Source organism: Pleuronectes platessa, chromosome 17, assembly GCF_947347685.1.
Source record: "Pleuronectes platessa chromosome 17, fPlePla1.1, whole genome shotgun sequence".
NCBI classification, from domain to species: Eukaryota; Metazoa; Chordata; class Actinopteri; order Pleuronectiformes; family Pleuronectidae; genus Pleuronectes; species Pleuronectes platessa.
The window spans coordinates 13012716-13021345 of NC_070642.1; positions in this window are offsets into that span (position 1 = coordinate 13012716).

An 8630-nucleotide genomic window follows, 5' to 3' on the forward strand; every position below is an offset into this window, starting at 1 on the left:
GCATTGTTGGGACATGAAGGACTAAGTGTGTGTGTGTGTTTGTGTGTGTGTGTGTGTGTGTGTGTGTGTGTGTGGTGTATAGACGCACAGACCCTGGTGCAGGAGGATGTGTCAGCCGCTGAAGTGATGCTGCGCCTTATCAAAGCCGAAACATCAGGAAGCTAATGCAGTCCAAGTAACAAGCGGCCTTTGATGTCACATTTGATGGCGAACAGCTGTTGTGCAGATGTCAGATATATGCGCCCTTGAAAGAGTGTGTGTGTGTGTGTGTGTGTGTGTGTGTGCGTGTATATGTCTCTCCACAATTTTTCCCTAAAAGCCCGACACTTTCTGCCTCGTCCCTCTTTGTCTACAGGTGTAAGTGCGGCGGCGGAGCGGGTTCGCAGAGTCGCAGCAGGTAAGATCAAAGTCAAAAAGGGAAGAGGGGACAGCAGATGAGAGAGGGCAATACGTGTGAGCACAGCTGAGACGAGTGGATTTCCACCTGCTGCATTCACGGGCAGGTATTGTCACATTTTGGCGTCAATGTTCCTCATCCATCTGTGACTATCGGACACTTTGCAATAGACCATTAAGAGTTTGGATTTGTGCATGTGCTAAAAAAAGCCAGTGTGGGTGCAAAGTCTGTTCATCCCCCTGACAAACATCATGTCCGACTGTGATTACACATTTGATTAAACTGCAGCTCGGTCACATTTGAGGATAAACGTGCAACCAGTGATTATGTTCGACCTTTTTATCACTCAAAAACTTTACGTAATCCACAATACAACACAGCTCACCAGCGTGGTTCCGCAAGTGAAACACACGTTCATTTTCTGAATAGAGATTTACATTATGACCCATAATGTTTTAACAATCCAAGTTGCCCTTACCACAAGCCATGAGTTTGTGAAATGATTTTAAATGCTCCTGTAGAAGCCATAAGTCTGTACGATGCATGTTTTATTTAGTTTATGACATTTACCACAGAGCAACCACTATGTTTTAGAGATTAGGGGGGAAAAAATTGTCATTCACAATGGTTTATGGGATATGTAGTTTCTTCACTCTTCAAATATTTATGTAAACAGTCTTTTACATTTAGCTTTTTATTTCAGATTTTCCAATAATATTTTTGTTCTGAATCAAATATTTTCTCTCATGATTCATCTGGTAGTTAGTCGACCTGGCTCCAGATTTAAAACTCTTATTAAAACAACTATCGAAACATCAATGGTAAAAATAAATGAGGAAATTTACTTCAGGAACCAGAGAATTCGAAAAGTGTCCTGTCACTATTACACTCTTTGTCCCAGTTGAGACGGTTTTATCTTCACAGATGACCTGGATCAAGTTAAAGTATTGAGTTAAGTATAGTGGTTTCCCCTGTGAATGCCTGTGAATGGGCTGGGAACCACACAGGGGACACAAATGGTTCCGTAAGGATTTCATTAGATTGGGACCATTAATCACTTTCTCAAATTTATTTTCTCTTCAAGTTATTTTAACCTATTTCCCCATTAAGCAGAACTTATTTTATTACGATCGGGACAGAGGGCTATCAAGTGAAGCAGTTAGGGAGGAGGGAATACCTTCTTAAAGGTTTATAGTTAGGGAGGAGGGAATACCTTCTTAAAGGTTTATTAAATCATTGAGCAAAGGACTGATTAAACTGTCACGACTGCAGTGAAAGCGGGAGCAAGAAAAAGAGGGAGCTGAACGCCCAAATCAATTTTTTTACCGAGACGCTCATTAATTCTATTTTCTCCTTCTATATGCACCAGTGAACCAGCTAAACTGTGATGAAAACAGGCGGCAAGACATAAAAAAAACGCACAGTGGGATGTGGAGGGTAAATATGAAAATGAGTATAGAATAATTGCTTTATTTTATTTTCACCTGTTTTAATCTCTTTTATTAGAAGAGTTTCATTTATTTTCAAGCATTTGCAGATACCTAATTATCATATTAAAACAATTTAATATATTATTTGTAATCAGACTTTTACTCTTACTTTACTTTTTCCTTTTACTGCTACTTTCTTGTGCTGCTGGGTCATCCGTGAATTTCCTCGTAGGAGGATAAATAAAGGTCCATCTTGAACAGCCCCTAATACCCAGGACCTGCCACCATCAGTGGGATTTAAGTGAGAGGTGATTTGGCCAAGTTTGATGATGAACAAATTTCTCCCTAAAGTTCACTTAAAAGTTATTTACTTCTTACAACAGCTGCAAGTGTCAGAGTAAGTCAATGTGAACAGTGTTTAATTTGATCTTTGCCTGTAGCTCACACTGACGGTAAAAACAGAGCCTGTCACTGCAGGAAAAACCTGGAGCAATCCTCTCCTTTATTCATCTGCCAATAAACCTGTGACCCGACCATATCTCAGCCTGTGAGACGCCTTCGAAAGCTCTGCTGGTTAAATTGACCTCTGAGCCTTTTTAATTAACACCTGCATCATGCTTATTACATGAGGAATGAACGGCGCAGGATTGAAATTGAATGGATTGACTGTTTAATCATTTGATATCCAGCTGATCCTAAACAAAGAGTCATACACATTAAACAAAGATATCTTGCATAAACGCTTTTTGTTCGTGATTGCTGCTCTACAACTGTGTCGCTTGATTTCCTCATCTGCTCCTTTCATATCTCCAGCTGAGGCTAGAGGACATTTCAGCAAATATTTGAGTATAAGAGACGTGTTGATGAAAAAATCAGATTTTTCAAGAAAAAAGTCATAATTTAATTAGAAAAGTTTGAGTAAAAGGGGAAAAAAGGAAAAAGTTAGTACTTCAAAAAATCATAACACAATTAAAATGTTCCTTGAGAAACCTTTTAATATCACACAGACTTGACCAAAGATAACTTTTTCCTTTTCTACCCACAGATTCATTTTTTTTTTACTTTCTGTGGCTTTTTGTGATAATATAATTTTTCTCCTGGGTCACGAGTAAAAAACTTTTCAAAGACCTCGGTTTTTGAGTGAAATATTTGCTGCAGGCCAGTTTTACTTTTCTGTCTTGAGTATGGCACAAGATTTAAAAGCTAAACAGAATTTTGTTTTACCTTAATCAACCTGAACAATAGACATCCTTCTATAATAGTGCATGTCTACTGGTCTTAGTAAGTATATTCTTTAGCTTTGCACAGCATACTTGTACCTAAGTCCCCTATTTCCAAATCTCCTTAAGAGCAAGATAAGTAAATCATGTGGAGAAAAAAGGCAGCAGACTCCCTCAAGTAATAACAATCATAACACAATACTTTATTGATCTGCACTGAGAGATTCTCCTTTAGCTAGCCCCTCTACCCGGGCGATCCCACCGCCTCGAGGGAAAGACTGCAGAAGTGAAAGGGAAAGCAGGAACCTCTCGTTCCTCCTCCGTAGTCATTCCCAGGCACTCGACAGCCCTGAGTGAAGGAGGGACGGGGACATTTAGCGCTTTGATTAGTGTTTGGGTTCCTGTTTGAAGCCGAGTGAGAGTGACACGGATTGTTTCTGAGGCAAACGGAGCACAATTAGGCCACTCCACCCGGTGAAGTGGCATTATGAGAAAATGCTGTATAGAAAGGTTGTTTGTTCTCACTGTAATTACCAGGGTGTTTTAATGTGATTGCAGCCATTTACTTCCTGGTTTTGCATATACCAACAGGGTGGCTCTCTGTGGGTGTGCGATACTGTTTTTATTCTGGGACCTAATTAAGATGCACTTTTAGATTCACTCCGGTCCCTCAAGTTTGCTGCTCGGTGAGACTTGTGGGTCCCCTCAGCGAGTCAGACATGTAAACTCATCCCGTCTCTCTATTCATTTTACTTTCAGGAGGAGAACGGGGCAGAACTCAATAATGACAATATGCAAAAAAGGCCCCAGAATCTAATTTCTATTCTACCCATCTGAATAACAATGCGGTCATTATTATTCCAATGTTGGAATTATACACTCCATCAGCTGGAATAAGCAGTTTTCTCCGACGAGCTGATTTTGTGAGCGTACTGCACTTGTTGGAACTGTGTGTGTGTGTTTGTTTGTGTGTGTGTGTGTGTGTGTGTGTGTGTGTGTGTGTGTGTGTGTGTGTGTGTGTGTGTGTGTGTGTGTGTGTGTGTGTGTGTGTGTGGCATGTTTATGAGAGAAAAACCCACAATCTAAGCTTTCACACACACTGTACATCTGCGTTTTCTGTTTTTTTTAAACTTTTATTTAGGAATATGGTAATAGTACCAAGGTTATTGCCTGTGTCAAAATGCACCTTGCTCAAAAAAGCGTAATTGCCAACTGTGCAAAAAATGTGCAACATGACATCCAGTGAATACAGAATACGTTAAATGTGATGGATTTTCCTTTGGGAGCGAGCGTGCATTTAGATCCTGCTACGTTAATTTAAATTAAAGCAAAGTTAGACACCGCACTCAGATTGTCTCTGTCCCAGGCCAGCTGTGTTTAAATGACACTGTCTGCTCCTGTCAACATGTCCACATATCTTATTTGCATGTATGGTCACAAATAAAAAAAGACATTGTTATACTTTTAATGATATTTCCATACATTAATGAAACAGTGAACAAGCTGCCAGCTGTACTGCAGCTTCAGATTGAGTGTGCAGCAGGGCCGTGCAGAGACTTTAGAGGGGCGGATGGTCAATGTGATAAAACGGCTAATGGGACAAGTTTTTCAAAACATCATGTAGCAACATAACTTTCGGCATAACCAGCTGAATCAAGCAACATAAAAACGGGGATCTCACAACAAACCACATATCAGGGGCCATTGTCAACGTCATACAGACCTGGAGGTGACACGACCTGTTTTACAGAATACAGAAGTTTGTAACATATTACAAAGACAAGAGGGAGAGAGAACATTTTAAATTGAGCTTACGAGCAAACAGGTTGGGTTGTGATTGGATCGCGTGAACTGTGCATGAGATTTCTGAGGGGCATTTGAAAGAAGACTAATTTCCTCTTCCAGCACTTAACACAATAACATCATGCAAATCTCAACATTTGATTTGAGCACCACTCATTGACTGTATATGAAGACGAACGACGTGTCTCTTCTTCCTCTCACTATCCAGAAATGATTCTAAAATACCTCCGAAATGGACGCCACCATCTTGCTCATCTGAAGTCTGTGCAGTAGCACTGTGAGGTCCCGCCCACACACATGCTTGAAAATCACGAGTCGGTCTCAGTGGTCAATCATGACATTTCGCCACGTTTTTATATAATCAAATAACCAATAAAACCAAATCAGAACTGCCTAGAATAACAGAACCATAATTGAGAAGAGTAGCCACCAGGGGGCGATTAAGACGCTTTAGCTTCTTGAGGAGCTGTCATGTCGTCCATCTTTATATACTGCCTATAGTATTGCCATCGTCCTCCAACAGTGGCCCTCGTCAATGCACCTCTAGTGTTGAGGATTCAAGGAGTGAAACGAGCACTGCGGCCTTGCAGGGCCACCAGCTTAGCTATGGAGCTTTAAGGTTGTTTTTTATTCTTCTGTAGTGCTTTCAAAAGTAGTCCCCTTGATGTCAGTTTACATTTACTTGGACCATATGATGTGAACTTCAAAACTGTGTCCTTCAAGCGGCTCTTCAGTATTTCTCAAGAATTCGTAGTTCAAAGTGTCAGCTGCTTTTCTCCCTTCTGTCTGGCCTGCTCGCCTCAGTCGACGCTGTAAGAACACAACGTAAAATAATATCACGATTTTTTATATGATATCAGTCGATATATATTATATTTTCTGTGAAGTTTGAAGATTCTTGCTCCTGCGTGAAGGTTGTACCTTTAAACTTTTCTTTATGAGCAGAGAATGACCAACACTTTACAAACAGTATAACATTTTATAAATCATCTTATACCCCCTCACTGTGCTTAAACAATGCATTAGCAATAAATCCATATATATTGGACATTTATTATATTGCTATGGATGAAACACATGTTGGTCAGATACAAATCATTAACTTTGGTTTCCAGGTTTAAGAACAGTGTATGAAATGTACATCTTGTGGTTCTTGCTTTAATTTAGTATTTACAAAGCAGTAAGTACATCATAAGTGAGGAGCGTATACAGAAAAACACCCACTTGAATGGGCCCAGATTGTTGAAGTAGACTAAAAACAGAGAGATAAGAGGATGTGTGCGGGGGGGCTGTGTGTGGTGTGCTCCAGCGTAATGCCACATCTGTCATTCATTTGGTGCTTTCATACACAGCATCTTGAGAGCATCCATTTAGCATGAACGCTCCGAGTGGGAAATGAGGCTGTAACCCTTGAAGTGCCCCCCCCCCCCCCCCCCCCCCCCCCCCCCCCCGCCGCCACCGCCGCCGCCACCCGGCCGCCCGCCACGGCACACCATTACACCACTGAGAACATGCTCACATAATAGCAGGTTGACAGGAAAGCAAAAATGTCCAGCTCAATGGAGAAAAAACGGTTTGGTGCGAATAATAAAGGCCAGAAACCAGCCGAAAACATAGTTTTTGTTCGTAAGGTGTCTATGGGGAGGTGTAAATCATAGTCCGTATAATAAGATGGACAACAGGTCTTCACAGAATCTTGTTGTGCAAAGGTAAAGCCAAGAGATCCAGATATGGTGACCGCCATCTTGCAGTTTTTATTTATTTTCTAACCAGTCTGCACAGTAGTGATTAGGAGATGGAGCCACGGTAGCGAGGTCCAGTCGCTTGATTCGCTGGACCGATCACGCGTCAGTCTCAGCTGTCAATCAGAAGGTTTCAACATTGTTTTTATAGCATCAAATATTTACATAGGAAAAAATGTACCTGAAGAATAAACACTTGAAAAAAACACTCGGTGGCGATCAAGGTGATTGGCTTCACTCTTGGTGAGTTGACAAGTTGTCTAATGGTGTAAATGGGGAACTGTTTTGTTAAATGGTTGATGATGTCGGTTAATATCTTACTAGGCATATTTAAGATATAACTTTATTGATATTAAAAGTACACATATACAAAAGCTTTAAAGGTCAACACAAGTTTTGGGTTGCCAGGTGATCATTAGTTTGAGAAAAAACCAATGAAGCAAGTCTCATGGTGGAGGTGGAGGTGGTGAATCACAAACTGGCCACCCAAATGGTTTTCTTGTTAGCAGCTAATGACTGAGCCATAAATTATTATATTACTGGTCCATAAGTATGAGCAGCTTTCCCATGTCAAAGTGTCTGCTGCCAAGTTAATTAACTCCAAATGGCTCCTGATGTCTAAGTGTCTCGGGTAGATTCACGCCTCTTTGGACAAAAACACCTTGCAATTTAATTTAATTAATCAAATATGCATTACACAATGCATATTTATCTACAATTAATAAGACCTTATTGCCAGCTTATAAAGTTGACTTTAGTATAAGAAGGTGAAACTGAAACAACTTTAAAAATGTGAAGCCAATGTCCACTATGAATAATTATAGAAGAGACTGAATATTTTCAGAAGACATTTCTTTCAGTGGTTCTAAGACGGATTCCCTGCTGTTGACGTCTCTCTGCTTCCGGAGAGCGTGTCACAAAATGAGCCTCGATCAAACCGAGTGAAACATAATCACATCACTTTAAATGGAAGTCTTAGCAGCATGTTCCTCCAAAGCCACAGTCCACAGTACTTATCTGAGACATGGTCCTAGTCATCTATAAACATGTGAGCACTCGGCCGTGTGTATTGGGATCGCAGCTGAGGTGTGTGTGTTTTGTTTGTGTGTGTTTCAACCTTGTGTGTACTGATGAATATTTACATTTGCTGCAATATGGAAATCATTAGAAAGATCACACATAATCCTGGAGTATTTCCAGTGAACCTGCATATTGACCCATACAGGAATATTTTCTAATACGTTTTGCTGGTTGCTAAGCTAACATACAAATACGTGGGTGAACATGGTGAACAGTTTACGTGCTGAACATTGTCACTGTGAGCATGTTCATGTTAGCTGTTAGCTCATAGCAGTGCCGTGCCGATGTGTAGAGCATAGACATAAAGATTGACCGACATGACAGATCAGATTGAATTTGTGTTGAGCGGACGAAAATGAGATGAGACATGACAGATCCAGGGGTCATAGGTCATAAACCGTGCCTCCTCCATGTTTATGGATGGGACATAGACTAAATAAAAAAAGTAAAATCAATCTTTCTCAAAGATGGCCTCTGTTTTTGTAGTAACGTGTATCAATGGGACAATGGCCACACCCCCCTGGTTGATACTGTGCGGACTCTGGTTGCAAGATGCGAGAGATGGTGGCGTTCGTATCTGGGATATTTTAGCTTTATCCCTGGATAGTGAAACTGGAGACACGTTGTCAATGGTGGACACTCACTGAGCCGCTAATATGGCAGGAACATCTGGTCTTGTATTCCACCACTACAAGCAGGGGCCTTTCATTATTTCTCTGCTCACCCCCTATCTTTGTGTAAATTGTCTCTCGCTCTTCTCCTCTCCTCTCTTCTCCTCTCCTCTCCTCTCCTCTCCTCTCCTCTCCTCTCCTCTCCTCTCGTTTTCCTCTCGTTTTCGCAGTCACCCAACAGCCAGAGGGCACAATCACACAACCAGAAAGCCAATCGCGAAGCTTATTAAACATGACACTCACTGAGCACACTCAATATAGGCGAAGGACATATAGGCTCTGAGGTC